Raw genomic sequence first — 15,918 nt, forward strand, 5'->3', positions numbered from 1 at the left:
GAGTGTAATTACAAGTAGACGAGCTCTGAAATTGTCTTCCATGCTCATTTGTGTGACAACAGCTTCTGTTTGTGTCCCTAGTTGAATAAAACATTTTAAAGTAGCAGATGGCATCCACTGTGCGAATTCTCTTCATAATTTTGGTACATTCTATCGTGTCTTCTCTTGCTTGTTTAAGATGAAAGGATACACCATCTTCAGAACTTCATTATACTCTAGTTCATACCCTGATGTCCTTGTAATAAGTCCTGCCAATCTTCTCTGCATTTTCCCCAGCACAGTTATCACAAGATATAAAGTGCAATATAAATAAAATTTATTATTATTATTATTAAGATGTCACACGACATTCTACACGAGGCCTCACTAGTGGGTTGTACAGTTTAAGGAAACTTCTCTTGATGTCAACTTGAGACGCTTTGCTGGGAAGCTTACAACATCCCATTAGCCTTCTGTCTGGATGTGGACAGTGACGGGTCCACTAAGACTCCCCCTTTCTTCTCATAAGGAGTACTTTCAAGTTTCAGACCTCCTTCTGTGTATTCATTTCTAACATTTTTACTTTCTATGTGGATATTTTACATTTACATTTAATTTCATCTTCCATGTATCTGTCTAAGTCTGACTTCTGTCAAGGGTCATCTCGTACAATGATTTTACTGACTGTTACGGCCTACCAAAAAGTCTAGGGATATATAAATAGGTCACACACAAGTGAGAGTGAGGGAGACAAAACACAAAAAAAAACTAAACCAGCTAAATAAAAACAGGCTCCATTTATTGTAAAAAAAAACACAACTCACAAAATGTGGAGGAAATTACACAAAACAAACAAGGCAGGAGAACCACACTAACATAGCTGTCTAACTTCACGAAGTTTTATAGCTAGATACAAAAACTATCTGCATTTATTACTTTGATGGCTAGCTTACAATTACATTTCTTTAATAAGCAACCAAAAACCCAAAGCCAGACCATCCAACCCTAACTCTCCATACCTTGCTCTGTCGTCGTTCTCCTCCTCATCCTCATCCTACTCCTCCTCCTCGTCGTCCTACTCCTCCTCCTCCTCCTCGTCATTGTCATCCTACTCCTCGTCGTCGTCGTCCTACTCGTCGTCCTACTCCTTGTCGTCATCCTACTACTCTTCCTCCTCCTCCTCCTCCTCGTCATCGTCGTCGTCCTACTCACACTCGCACTCTCTCTCTGACCTACCACCCAAAGAAGCTTAATTTATAAACCTACACCTCACCCATAACCTAGGTGAGTTAATTAACAAGCAACTTAAGTGGGTAATTAGGGCAGGACTCAATTAAGGTAAACACCAAATTAGAGTATAAAAACAAAAGTCTAGAGTAGGTCGTAACACGGACTCTGTGGTATCCACCAACCACCATAGTGTATTGTCATCTGCTCACTTAACCATATATTTAGTTACAGTATATTTTTATGTAACTATATATTGTGAACCACCGGGGAGCGTATAGCCACCCCCTACCCGACACAGAGAGGCAGGACATGAGTTCCAGTCCAGCACACACATTTATTTACAGCTGGAGAGAGCTTTTCTCTGCTCGCCATATCACAGTACATACAGCACAATCCTCTTTTCCTTCTCTTCTCCTCCACTCCTCTCCCAGCCAGCTTTGTCCACCTCCTCCTGACTCTGGCTCCTCAAATGGAGTTAAGCAGCTCCTTTTATTCAACTCCTGGGGGTGCTCCAAGTGGTTCATCAGAATTACCTGGAATCACTCCCAGGTGTGGTGGAAATCGAGCATAGGGCTCTGCTGCTCCCCCTGGCAGCCCCCACGGAACCCCACAGGACTGTGTCAAACTCCAAGTCCTAGCATGCCCTGCGCGAATCCGTGGCACCACAGCCATTCAGGAGGGCTGCCCTCTAGCATCCCAGGGGAGGTATTGCCTCGGAGATGCTCTCTCCCCCGGTCCTTCCATCCAGCTGGCATCCCAGTCGGGTAATGGCCACCCATCTCAATATTTTTATATATTAAAAAAGCAGCAGAATGGCTTTTGATCCCAGAGGAGCACCACTTTTAACTTCATCTAATTGGGAAAAAGTTCCTTGCACTGTAACTCAGTGGTTTCTGTCTTTAAGTCAGTTTTATACCCACCTATAGTGTATGCTGCACCTAAAACTCACTCTTATTATAGTTTCATTATAACTTTTAATGTTGACCTTCATCAAAAGCTTCTTGAAAATCAAGATAAATAATATTGCAGGTGTCTCTCTGATAATAAGCAATTCTCAAGTGGGGTCAACTTGTGCCTTAAACTGTCATTTTATCGCTTACTATATCTTCTTTTTCTATTTTATTTTCTCCCATTTACCTTGCCCTTACCTGTCCTGCCACTAAATTATTTTCCCTTTCTGTTCTTCTCACCTTTGACAGATATCCTAACTATTAACCAGGTACTCAATATTAAAACAAATGCGTTTTTTTTAACATTACATGATTATCTCAAAACTTCTCCTGATTAGTGGGTTCTGTCGCTTGACAGTCACGTGCCTAGAGCTGTAGTCCACCTGAGAAGTATGGAAGGCAGAGTAGTTTTACTCTGTTGTACATTGGCCTTTTACACTTCATTGCTTCATTATGATACAACGTTAGCATTGTAGTTCTGCACAAGTGCTCAATGGCACCAAATGCCAGTGGATTGTTTGTTTTTTACAGTGCAGGGCTCTTTATGGTTGCTCACTATCCTTCAAAAGACCACTCGCTGTTGCCACACTAGTTGGATTTGATATGCAGCTTTTCAGGCTTGCCATTTTTATAGGCTCCCCTGCAGCTGGCTATAAAGTTGTTCATGTACACGAATGGTAGCTCATACTGGTAGTGACATGTTGCTAGGCTGATGCAACTTGGCAGAGACATGACTTAGTTCTTCCTTCAAATCACTTCCAAACTCATAGAAATGACAAGATGGTCTTCATTTTCTTTGTGGCTGAGCACTTTATTTTCAGGTGGTCTACCAAGGATGTTAAGTAAGGTGCAGCAGAGATGTTAAATGCTGCACATCTGTGGTGATCTGTCCAGTTTTTTTTTTTTTTTTTCGGTCCTCCCTGGCCATTGGACCTTTCTTTTATTTCTTGTTAATTAGTATTGCCAAATTTTATTTCTGTATTTTGTCTTTTTTATCTTTCTTCGTCTTCACTTTGAGCTACATCTATTGTATGAAAATGTGCTATATAAATAAATGTTGTTGTTGTTGTTGCTGTTGTCCATTACATGTGGACAAGCAAACCTTCGTGTATAGAGTTTTATCTTTTAGCTGCTTTCCTTCACTAAACTGATGCTGCCAATGGTGTTCGAGGTCTTGCATAACTCTCTGAGACTCTCCCTCAATGGCTGCTCTGTAACACCTCTGAAATCCATCTCATCCTTTGCCTGCACAGTTTTATCAATGGCCCTGCTTCACACTGCTCACCTGGGGTCAACTTCATCTGCTACATTTTTCCCCAACTTCATGAACCTGAAGCTACACCAGTGACCACACACCCAGAACAATTGACATCAGTAGAAAGAGGAGAGGTGGTGGAGCTACAGAGGTAGCAGTTTCTCGGCAGTCTTTCTTCCTGTACCGATGCTTCAAACGGCATTCCAAATCCCAGATTTCAATATCAAGACAACTCTTCAGAAGATCCCGACAAGTTCTTTGTAATACTCAACACTTTGCTAAGTCAGACTGTTGGTCTTCTCCTAATCCCACTGCTAACACCAATGTAGTGCTGGCGCCAAGTGTCAGTGACTCTTTACATGGCTTTTTAGTTAGATCGAAATCCTTTAAAGGACCACACTAGATGGAATTCAGTATGCAGATCTGCACACATCCATTTTTATTGGCTCCCCTGTAGCTGGTACTGAGGCTGCTCATGATAAAATACCAGCCTATACTGGTGGTGCCTCATCCCCAGGCTGATGCAACTTGACAGCGCCAATACAATATTAAGTAATTATGCTTTAATTAGCTGGACCTTTCTGCACTCCTACCAGGATGTATGAAAGGCTAAGAAATAACAAAGTGCAAAACCTATGGTGGTATGGACTAGGCTTCCAGAAACATTCGCTTCTGGACCGGAGACCCATTGGCTAGTCTTTCCAGGTTATGCAACTTGTCCCTTATCATTATCCATCCATCCATCCATTTTCCAACCCACTGAATCCGAACACAGGGTAACGGGGGTCTGCTGGAGCCAATCCCAGCCAACACAGGGCACAAGGCAGGAACCAATCCCGGGCAGGGTGCCAACCCACCGCAGCCCTTATCATTATACTTTAAAATATATTACTTTGCTTATTGACCTTGAGTGAAGGTCTCAATGGCTGCTCTGTAATACCTCTGCAATCCACTTCATCCTTTGCCTGCACAGTTTAATCACTGGCCCTGCTTCACTCTGCTCACCTGGGGTCAACTTGATCGGCTACATTTTTCCCCCAACTTCAAGAACCTGAAGCTACACCAGTGACCACACACTCAGAACAATTGACATTAGCAGAAGGAGGAGAGGTGGTGGAGCTACAGAGGTAGCAGTTTCTCGGCAGTCTTTCTGCCTGTACTGATGTTTCAAACGGTATTCCAAATCCCAGATTTCAATATCAAAACATCTCTTCAGAAGATCCCAACAAGTTCATTTTAGGTTTTTGTGATACTCATCACTTTTCTAAGTCAGACTCTAAGTCTTCTCTTAATCCCACTGCTAACACCAATGTTGTGCTGGCACCAAGTGTCAATGACTTTTAGTTCTTTACACAGCCTTTTAGTTAGCTCGCTATCCTTTAAAGGACCACACTAGAAGGAGTTCAATATGCATATTTGTAGGCATGACATTTTTATAGGCTCTCTTGCAGCTGGCAGTCAGAATGGCAGTTCATAGTGGTACTGATACATTGCCAGGCTGATGCAACTTATAAGAGACATTACCTAGTCTTTCCTTCAAGCTGCTTCCAAACTCTGTGAAACGGCACTGTGGTCCTCGTTTCCATAGCAGTTGAGAACTTTGTTTTCACCTGGTGCAACAAGGATGTAGAGTAAGGTGCAGCAGAGATGTTAAAAGCTACACATCTGTCCATTACATGCGAGCAAACAAACCTCCTTGTGTAGAGTTTTATCTTTTAGCTGCTTTCCTTCACTGAAGTGATGCTGTCAATGGAGTTCCAAGTCTGGATCTTGGCTTTGAGATACTCTCCATCAATGGATGTTCTGTAATAACTCTACAATCTGCCTCAACCTTTGCCTGCACAGTTTTATCACTGGCCCTGCTTCACACTGCTCACCTGGGGTCAACTTGATCTGCTACATTATTCCCCAACTTCATGAACCTGAAGCTACACCAATGACCACACACCCAGAACAATTGAAATTAGCAGAAAGAGGAGAGGTGGTGGAGCTACAGAGGTAGCAGGTTCTCGGCAGTCTTTCTTCCTCTACTGATGCTTCAAACGGCATTCCTAATCCCAGATTTCAATATCAAGACAACTCTTCAGAAGATCCTGACATGTTCTTTGTAATACTCAGCACTTTGCTAAGTCAGACTGTTGGTCTTCTCCTAATCCCACTGCTAACACCAATGTAGTGCTGGCGCCAAGTGTCAATGACTCTTTACATGGCTTTTTAGTTAGCTCGAAATCCTTTAAAGGACCACACTAGATGTAATTCAGTATGCAGATCTGCACACATCTATTTTTATAGGCTCCCCTGTAGCTGGGACTGAGACTGCTCATGATAAAATGCCAGCCTATAGTGGTGGTGCCTCACCCCCAGGCTGATGCAACTTGACAGCGCCAATACAATATTAAGTAATTATGCTTTAATTAGCTGGACCTTTCTGCACTCCTACCAGTGGGTATGGAAGTGCAAAAACTATGGTGGTATGGACTAGGCTTCCAGAAACATTTGCTTCTGGATCTGAGACCCATTGGGTAGTCTTTCCAGGTTATACAACTTGTCCCTTATCATTATACTTTAAAATATATTACTTTGCTTATTGACCTTGAGTGAAAGGTCTCTTCAATAGTGGATAGTGAAGAGCGAAACAGAGAAATTAGTTTTCCTCGTGATTACGCAACGTAAAATGTGCAACATTTTTTAGGGTGTTTAAAAGGTTTCTACTGTGGAAAACAAAGAATGTGCTCCCTAAAGCCTCTTTTGCACTTCTGCATTAATCCATGTTCTTTTTTAAAGCTGCATAACGCACGGTAAAATCGATTCGTTTTAGTCTTTTGTTCACATCGATGTGGAGGTGCGGTGCATTTTCTGTGATTTAGAACCTCATGCTGCCAACATAATTTGTAAGGTACAAACACGTTTCAAAAGCAAACAAACTTGTTTCAAAAGTGATTGAACATTCCTCGTTGTATGGAGACTGGCTACTTCTGGACCCTTTCCACTTTATTTTTATCCTAACAGTGGTCGTCACCCTATTCACTGTTCCTCCTGTAAAGTGTAACAGAGCTCTTTTGATCAGACTATTCAATATACCCCACTTTTGTTCCTTGGAATCCCTTGCATTCTCAGATGTTGCAGACGTAAGGCAGCCTTCATATCCTCTTCCTGTGACCTCTCTCAGGTCTGCAGCTTATCGGAAAGGAGGCTGAGATGAGCCAACACTCGAGTTTGACAGCAGTTTACATATTTTTAGTGACAGGCCATCTTTATCGATAATCAAGGAGACGTCTATTGCATTTTTTTTGTTCTTTTTTTGTTTTTTATATGGCCAACTGGATCATGACACACATTAAGAAGCCTTTAATGAGGCACCCATCAATATCTAACAGACACACATTTAGGTGTATGATTTCTTACATGATTTCAGATCAGAAGAAAAGGAATGGAATGAGAGGCAGGCAAAGATTGTAACTGGTTAATAAGAAAAAGTACTTGTGTCAGAAATCCCAAAATATAAAACATCCAACCCATCCATCCATTATCCAACCTGCTATATCCTAATTACATGGGTCACGGGGTCTGCTGGAGCCAATTCCAGCCAACACAGGGCGCAAGACAGGAAACAAACCCCAGGCAGGGCGCCAGCCCACCACAGGGCGCACACACACACACACACACACACACACACACTCACCAAGTAAACACTAGGGACAATTTAGAATCACCAATGCACCTAACCTGCATGTCTTTGGACTGTGGGAGGAAACCGGAGCACCCAGAGGAAACCCACGCAGACACAGGGAGAACATGCAAATTCCACACAGGGAGGACCCGGGAAGCGAACCTGTGTCTCCTAACTGCAAGGCAGCAGTGGTACCCACTGCGCCACTGTGCCGCCAATATAAAACAAAAAGCTAAAATTTTAAACTGTGAGATTAAAAATGAGAAAGTTCTTTTAAGAATCACAGAGAGGTTTGTTATATTTATTATATCTGGAATCTTGAAAAATGAAAGGTCATCGGTGGTGACCTTTTATTCTGTCACCCTGATGCTGTCACACACGGTGTCATTTCCTGGTAGTGACTGAGAAAGTGAATAAACAAATAATGGCACCCATGCTGGCCAGAACGTTACCTCCCCCAGAATGCTAGATGGCATCCCCGATGGGTTGCAGGAGTGCTTTGGACTCCCGCAGGGCTTCATGGGAGTGGGAATGGGAGTTTGGTACTGACCTGTTGGGATCCGTGGGCACAGACAGGGGGTGCTGCAGCTGAGATAGGAGGTGCTGAGCCTTGAAGAGAAGCTCTTCCAAAACACCCAGAAGTGTTGCTGGAGGCAGGTCAACGAGCACCTGGAGCACTTCTGAATGACCTATACAAGGGGCCAGCAAGCAGTATTCCAGGAGGCAGAGTCAGGAGAAGGAGGATGATGATGATGATGATGATGCTTCCGGAGGAGGAGTGGAAGAGAAGGACTGAGAGACAAAGATAAAGTAAAGAAAGGAAATTGTGTGATTCATGTGTGCTTTTGGACTTGAGCCTCTAGCGTCTGTCTGTGTCGGGTTAGTGCATCTATCTGCCATATATATATATACTGTATGTGTGTGTGTGTGTGTATATATACACTAGAGGGATCAAGCCCCTGGCCCCTTTGGCGCCCAACCCCCAGTTGCGTCCAGAATATTAGTATAAGCTGTATAAATGTACAAAAGCAAAATTATTTATTTATTGGAGTCAAAATAACAAAATTCTATAAATATGTAAAAGAAAAATTAATTATTATTTAACGAAGTAAAAATCATGAAATGCGAATAAAATATTTACTCTCTTATCAATTGGAGTATTCCTGTTAAACTGAGGTCCACTATGCTCGATGAGTATTTATAAGAGACTAAATAAACGATCCATTCATTTTAACTGACATTCTTATAAATAAAAAAAAATTTTCTTAAAAATGACGCATTTAAATAACAGGAAAAATCACGTGAAAACTAACGTGGTATGCAATGGGTCATCGTAACTCGACCTTCAGGTAACTAAATCACCTAAATACAAATGTTGTTCCTGTGTGTTATGTTATAAATAGATAATTTTTTTAATAGTTTGTTCCTGTGAAAGAAAGTTTGCTTAATCAAAAATAATGTAATTTATTGAATTAAATTATTAAAATTAATTATTGGAGTAATGATTTATTGAAATTAAAAACCACAACTTTCTTAATATTTTAGTTTATAATTTAAAAATGGAGTAAGAATCTGAAAATCTAACAACATTACATTAAAGTTTGATAAATTCCAAAAAGAATGATACCAAACATATATATGTAGGTCTTAAAATAAGCCAGATTTAAAGCGTGACAAGAAATGTGACATAAAAATGTCACATAAAATCGTTGCACTTTTATGCTTATGCCCACTTTTCAGGACAGAACTACTTAACCGATTTTAGATCAGGTTTTTTTCAATAATTTGCTTGAACATTCCGGTTGATTTTACGACTTTTCTCATCACGCTAAGTATCATAGTTCGCTTGCAGTACTGATTTATTTGCGTGAATCCAAGAGAGAGGATGTGGGCCGAGCGGCAGGGCCCTCCTCACTCACATGCCAGCCTCTGTTTGATCTGTCTACCTCTCGCCACGTGTTGGAGTGTACCTTGCCTCCGCTTAGCTAGCATTTCTGTTTGTTCAGCAGACATTATCATCTAGCGATTGTTAAGGAGTAACGTTTGATGTTTTAGAGAGACAGATCAGAGCACCATGTGTTTTAGAAGGTAGCTGCTGATTGCCAGAGATATCACTGCCATTTGCTTTTCTCCCTACACGGGGGACGCTCTTGTGTCAGAACTGAACATGATCAGATACAGTACCAACGTTTGACATTGGAGCGTACCTACTCTTCCGCTTGGAAAGAGGCTTCACTACTTACCCAAAGGACCTGCAGAGAAAAACGGCGTTAAATTCCTAAATCCAGGTGTGCTAAGTTTGTTGTGTCATATTCAAGAAGACTCTAAGCTGTAATTGCTGTCAAAGGTGCTTCAGCTAAGTACGGCATAATGTCTTGTTCGGGCAATGTCCAACTGCAAATACATCCATAAGATTACAGAGTTCAGAAATCCTGATTGGAGGATGGGACATAGCGGACATAACCAGACATAGCAAATGCCACAGCTTTCTACACAAAATGTGTGAATCTCAGGACTCTTGCACATAAAGTGATTGCACTGCCAGTACAGTACTGTATCTTGCATCGTTATTTTAATGTGAACTTTACTAACTTACTGTGTAACAGGGCATGCTTCGACTTTTAGGCAGCAGTACCCAGTCTCACATTTCGCATGTCTCTGGAGTGTTGCAGCGTTATCTCTCTGTATTTAGTCATCACAGGTACCCCACAGTATCACATATGGCTTTGCTAAGTACTTTATATTATACTAGCTGTGTAGTATAATACTACTACCGCTATGTAGTAGTGAAACAGGACAGTGAGGTGGGCCCTGCCCGGCTCCCCACTCCTGACGTCACGCTTCCCGCTCCCCTCGGCCTGCAGCCTCTGTCTCAGATTCATGCAAATATATTGCTCCTGCAAGCGAACTATGATTCTTAGCGCGATGAGAGAAGTCGCACAATCAAATGGAATGTTCAAGCAAATTATAGGAAAAATCCTGATATAAAGCCGTTAAGTAGTTCTCTCGTGAAAAGCGGACAGACACACAGACAGAGATTAGATTTTATATACAGAGATGGTGTTCACACAATGTCCTATTTCACTAAACATATCACGGAGGTTAAGCAGTACATACCTGTACTGAGTAAAGGGTCTGATGACTTGTGTCTATGTTATATTTCAGTTTTTTATTTTAAATAAAGATGCAAAAAAACCTAGGCCTCTCGAAAATCATGATGTCCCCCATTGTAACATATACCTTATTCTTATTATTGAACTCCAACTCACGTGGAGGAAGCCTGTAATGTCATTAATTTGGCCTAAATAAGCTTCCAAAGAACATGGAAAAAAAAACAGGGAAAGGATCGTTGAAGTACTGACAAAGAAATCACTGAGAAATTGATAAAAAAAAATATAATATGAAGTAATATGAAAATACAGCAAATACAGTTTTGAAAACATATAATAATAAGATACGAGATATTCATAAATATAAAATAACTTTAATGACAGCTTTTTCTGTAATATTTTGATCATTTTATATTTTTGTTGTATTGCAAATTTTTATAATTTTTGTTACAATTAATATTATTTTAATGGTACAAACGATTTCTAAGTAGAAAACCCCAAGCTGGTTGTAAAATTGTAAATTAAAGGGTTCTTCACCGTCCCTTCTATGTTTATGTAAATATATAAATGTCTCTGTTAGAAATAAACATTTTTTATTTTTTTTTTGTTATTTTTAATTTGTTTTTTCATTTTATAAATTGTTTAACGTACCTAAATTCTCGATTTGCCCCACTAAAAAAATCAAATTTCCCCCCAGTGGGGCGTGTGCCCCACATTGGGAATTACCGGTCTTGTTTTCGCTTTGTTATTCTGGGGTATTAAGTGTTGTTTGATGTAGTAAAAAGAAATTTAAATGATTTTAACACAAGGCTGTAACATAACAACTTGTGAAAAAAGTGAAGAGGTCCGAATACTTCCTGAATCCACTATAAGAACACAGGGGCAAAGTGACTTCACTAAGGAGCCCAGCGGCTTGGCTTTGTACAATGGAAGGACAACCTGAGACTTGAGCCCCAGGAACACATTGACAGCATGCAAACACCACTCTGAAGGCTGCATGGCCATTTATTTCAAATCGGATGTTTTGTGAAAGAATACAAACCTGCCTGAATTCTGGGGGCAGAAAATGTATGGCTCTTTAAAAAGCACCCTGGAGAGACAGAGTTGTTCTTTTATATATTAAAACATACTGTACTATAAAAAGACAACTGAACTTTCTGTAACATTTACATTTTGCAAGGGATTTTCTCGCTTTTGACAGAAATACTCTTTTCAAATGATCTCATTACTTTTCATAAATTAAAATAGATCATCCTATAGGAGAGTTCTATGAAAAATGGATCATGACCCTTTACTTTAAATCCTGGATGGAAAGAGAATAAAAAAAAAAAACCTGACATGATAAGCACAGGACACAAAAAGCCAAGGGCAAGTAACATCTAAACACCATGATAGACAATTTATATTGGATGGTCATGTGCATTCAGCACCCAGCAGGAAAACTGAGGCAGAGGTTATGTTCAAAAATACGTCTTTTGAAAATTACAATTTATCAGAGGGGGAAAAAGAAATCCTGACTGGAGGCATTAAACATATTAACACCTTAAATCTTTTTGCTATTATCTGTTAAAGGCTATTAGAAGGATTTAAGGCTCGGACTTGCCTACCACCAGAGAACTATCTGATGAGAGTTGTCATTTTTAATATTTGATAGTTTTACACACAAGCACATACATACACACACACATTATATATTTTATATATATTTATATATATATATGACAGATTGAGGAGATCGTTTCTCCCCCAAACTATGCGACTCTTCAATTCCACCCGGGGGGGTAAACGTTAACATTTAACATTATACATAGTTATTGTCTGTTTTTCACCTGCATTATTATCATTCTTTAATTTAATATTATTTATTGTATCAGTATGCTGCTGCTGAAGAATGTGAATTTCCCATTGGGATTAATAAAGTATCTATCTATCTATCTATCTATCTAAATAAATAATTAAATGAGACAAAAAACCAAGATGAGGAGTTGGGGTACCACCTTGGTTTCCTCATATAGTTTGACAAGTTTTCTGTGTAAATAAACATGCAATTAGTAGCACAAATGTCTTTACAGACTTGAGTTCAATTAGAACCAAAGTAAGCAACTGGTTTAACACTTTATGAAGGAAAATGACAGGAAGGGGACGGTCCAGAGAGACGTCAGTGCTGGAAGAGCCAATGATCACCTGGCCTGTAGATGCAGAAAGAGAGAAAGGATCATAAAACAGTGCCAACCCCTGGTTAAGCGGGTAATTAAATTCACTACAGCCCTTACATATATGTATATATACATATATATATTCATAGCATTCGTAGTCTTAAACACAATCTGACTGTATGGGTGGTTACCTACCAGGTAACGCATGTGGTTGATCTGCAAGTTGACAAACGTCCACCACGCCCTCTCTGCCACGAGAAGCAGATCATAGAATGTTATATAGTTTTACTGTCAAATAATGCAAAGAGTACGCGACATGTGTTTCGCTCTTATTTGGTCTCATCAGGAGTACACACTCCACTGCATCCCCTCGTGGGGATCGAACCTCGTGTGTTGCGTACTCTTTGCATTATTTGACAGTAAAACAGGGGGTGCAACAGCAAAAAGATCTGAAATACTTATAGGAATTAAGACACTGAGTGTTGTTTGATTTGCCAAAAAAAAAAAAAGAAAAAATGCATTTAGCATAAGCCTGCAACTTAGAAAAATGTAAAAATGTTAAGTGGTCTGAATACTTTCTGAAGGCACCCTACAGTGTTCTGTTGGGTAATAGTACGTATCCAAGTGATGAAAGTGTCCTAACTTTATTCTATTTTTGATATATCTTAGATAGATAGATAGATAGATAGATAGATAGATAGATAGATAGTACTTTCTTTTTTTTTAATTTTATTTTTTAATTTTATTGTAATCATTCCATACAAATAGATTAATTTATAACAAAAAAGAATTGATGACAAATCAAACCCCACCCCTGAGAAGGAGAGCTTAGCCAAAGGAGAATTGCTTAGGGCTTTTTAATAAGGCAACAATAAACAAAAGAAAGGAAGAAATATATATAGGTAAATAAAAAATGGAGAAGGGAAATAAATGCGGTAATAGTTATTTCTCTTATTCTAAAATAATATTGATTAGATCCTGCCAGGTTTTGAAAAAATTCTGTACAGATTCTCTAACTGAGAATTTGATTTTTTCCAATTTCAAATAATATAAAACATCGGTTTCCCACTGACTTATAAGAGGGGAATTAGGATTCTTCCAATTTAACAAAATAAGTCTGCGTGCCAAGAGTGTAGTGAATGCAATCACAGTTTGCTTGTCCTTCTCCACTTCAAGTCCGTCTGGAAGAACACCGAACATAGTCTATCTATATCTATCTATCTGTCTAGCCACTAATTAATCATTTTAGTCTAATAATAATAATAATAATAATAATAATAATTGGATGTCCTTCAGGGGTAGCAGGTACTAATTTCTCTACAGGTTCTCTACAGTTCATGCCATTTTAAATACGGTTGAGTCCTTTTTTTCACTACTTTGTTGCATAGGCTGACATCTCTGCAGGGATTGGCTCCACCCCTTTAACTAGCTGGGGGGGAGGCAATGCAACAGAGAGATGGGGGAGGTTCTGTTTCAAAGCTGTATGTTCCCGCAGCCTGCTAGATAGCTACATCCTGGGGCTTTTATACCTATTCAGATACTCACAGGGAATGCTGGGAACTGTAGTGCAGTGGGGCAGCCCTGCTGGGGTCAGTGGGTGCTGCCAGTGTGCGCTGCAGGGAGTTAAGCTCCCTATTTTATGGGACTTCCAATTGACTCAGAAGTACTTCCATTAAGCTATGCGCTAGCACCAGATGCAAAAGAAAAGAAGCTGCTGTACCTCACTCAGACAAGATCGAGTCAGGAGTGGAGGATGGACAAAGCTTGCCTGAAGAAGAAAAAGTGAGATAGAGAGGAGAAGAATTGTGCTATTATGATTTCAAGGCCATTTTGTAAGGTATTAACACAAATAAACCTTTTTATTACAACTGGGACTCTTGTGTCTGTGGTTTGAGGTGCTGCGACACCCCCTAGTGGTCACATGGTTTAATGTTCTGCCCTAATCAGCAGCTGAGAACTCATGCCAAGATTATCTCTTGGATTAAATGTATTTCAATTATCCCAGAGTGTGTAAATCTTCCTGAACAGTGAACTAGCCATATTGTAAGGTGCTTTCTTGTAAGGTACTTTAAAATTCTGCTTATGGTTTATAAAGCCTTAAATAATCTCGCCCCATCTTATATATTGGAATGTCTGACATCTTATATTCCAAATCATAACCTTAGATCCTCAACTGAGTGTCTCCTTAGAATTCCAAGAACAAAACTTAAAATAAGTGGTGAGGCGGCCTTCTGCTGTTATGCACCTAAAATCTGGAATAGCCTGCCAGTAGGAATTCGCCAGGAAAATACAGTGGAGCGCTTTAAAAAACTACTGAAAACACATTATTTTAACATGGTTTTCTCATAACTTCACTTTAATTTAATCCTGATGCTCTGTATATTCAATTCATTATAATAACTATTCATGGTGGCTCTAAAATCCGTAATAACCCCTACTCTCTCTTTGTTTCTTTTTCCGGTTTCTTTGTGGTGGCGACCTGCGCCACCACCACCTAATCAAAACACTGTGATGTTCCTACATTGATGGATTAAAAGCCAGAGGTCTGCATGACCATCATCATCAAGTCCTTCCGTGAGAACCCTAAATACAAAGAGGACTATTTCATTTTTGTTAGGTAGAATGCCCAGAGGGGACTGGTCGGTCTCGTGGCCTGGAACCCCTGCAGATTTTATTTTTTTCTGTCCCCCTGGCCATCGGACCTTACTCTTTTCTATGTTAATTAATGTTGTCTTATTTTAATTTCTTATTTTGTCTTTTATTTTTCTTTTCTTCATTATGTAAAGCACTTTGAGCTACTTTTTTTGTATGAAAATGTGCTATAGAAATAAATGTTGTTGTTGTTGTTTCTAAGAGGTTTCATTGTCACTTTATGACATTGAGTTTATGATATGTCCATAATTAGACCATGACCCTAGGTAGGCCTGACAGGCAAGTAGTCATTAACCATTGTGGAGAAATTTCATCCATCACCAGTCCATACTGTTGAAAAGCGTGGCCACTGAAAACCAGATTAAAAACAAACTCTCAGGATCCATACATGTTCCAGAACACCTACTTTGATTTACGGCAGTTTCATTAGGGTTAGGGTTAGGGTTAGGGATTAGGGTAGGGGATTAGAGCACGAAGGCAAACCTGGGCACACTGACTTCCTATTTAACAATTAAATATAATATGTTTAAACTACAGCCTGCAATTAAACTAAATACGTCGCCCCTACTAATCAAGCTAAGCATGGGTCACCAGGAAATTCTACAAAAAGGCCCCTTCCTAATTGCCCAATTTAATAACCATTTTTTTATGTGGTATCCCTCCATCACCTCTCATTGAGTCCCTGTGGATAAAAAGTATCAAGGTCCTCACTCCAATACAGTTCCCTTCTGAGTCGCAGTGTCTTATTCCACATCCTATTATGCTCTAAACCAAACATGACTGGCCTATGTCCTTCCTGATTAAAATGCTGGTACAAAATTGTGGGCTAAATAAAACAGAGGTGCTGGATGAATCTAGCCCTCAACAAATTCTTTGTTTCCCCCACATAGATTAGGCCACAATCCCTGCATTGAAC

The 15,918-nt window shown here is 39.8% G+C and overlaps 1 long non-coding RNA gene across 1 annotated transcript in view; it reads right to left on the reverse strand.

Annotated features, from left to right (window-relative positions):
• LOC127528451 (uncharacterized) overlaps positions 1-15,191 on the reverse strand; it is a 55,583-nt gene extending 40,392 nt beyond the window's left edge. Inside the window, exon 1 of the long non-coding RNA XR_007935347.1 lies at positions 15,058-15,191. This is a non-coding gene — a long non-coding RNA (uncharacterized LOC127528451). The remainder of the gene's footprint in view (positions 1-15,057) is intronic.
• Between the last annotated feature and the right edge of the window lie 727 nt (positions 15,192-15,918).

This window comes from Erpetoichthys calabaricus, chromosome 6 (assembly GCF_900747795.2).
Source record: "Erpetoichthys calabaricus chromosome 6, fErpCal1.3, whole genome shotgun sequence".
Taxonomy (NCBI): domain Eukaryota; kingdom Metazoa; phylum Chordata; class Cladistia; order Polypteriformes; family Polypteridae; genus Erpetoichthys; species Erpetoichthys calabaricus.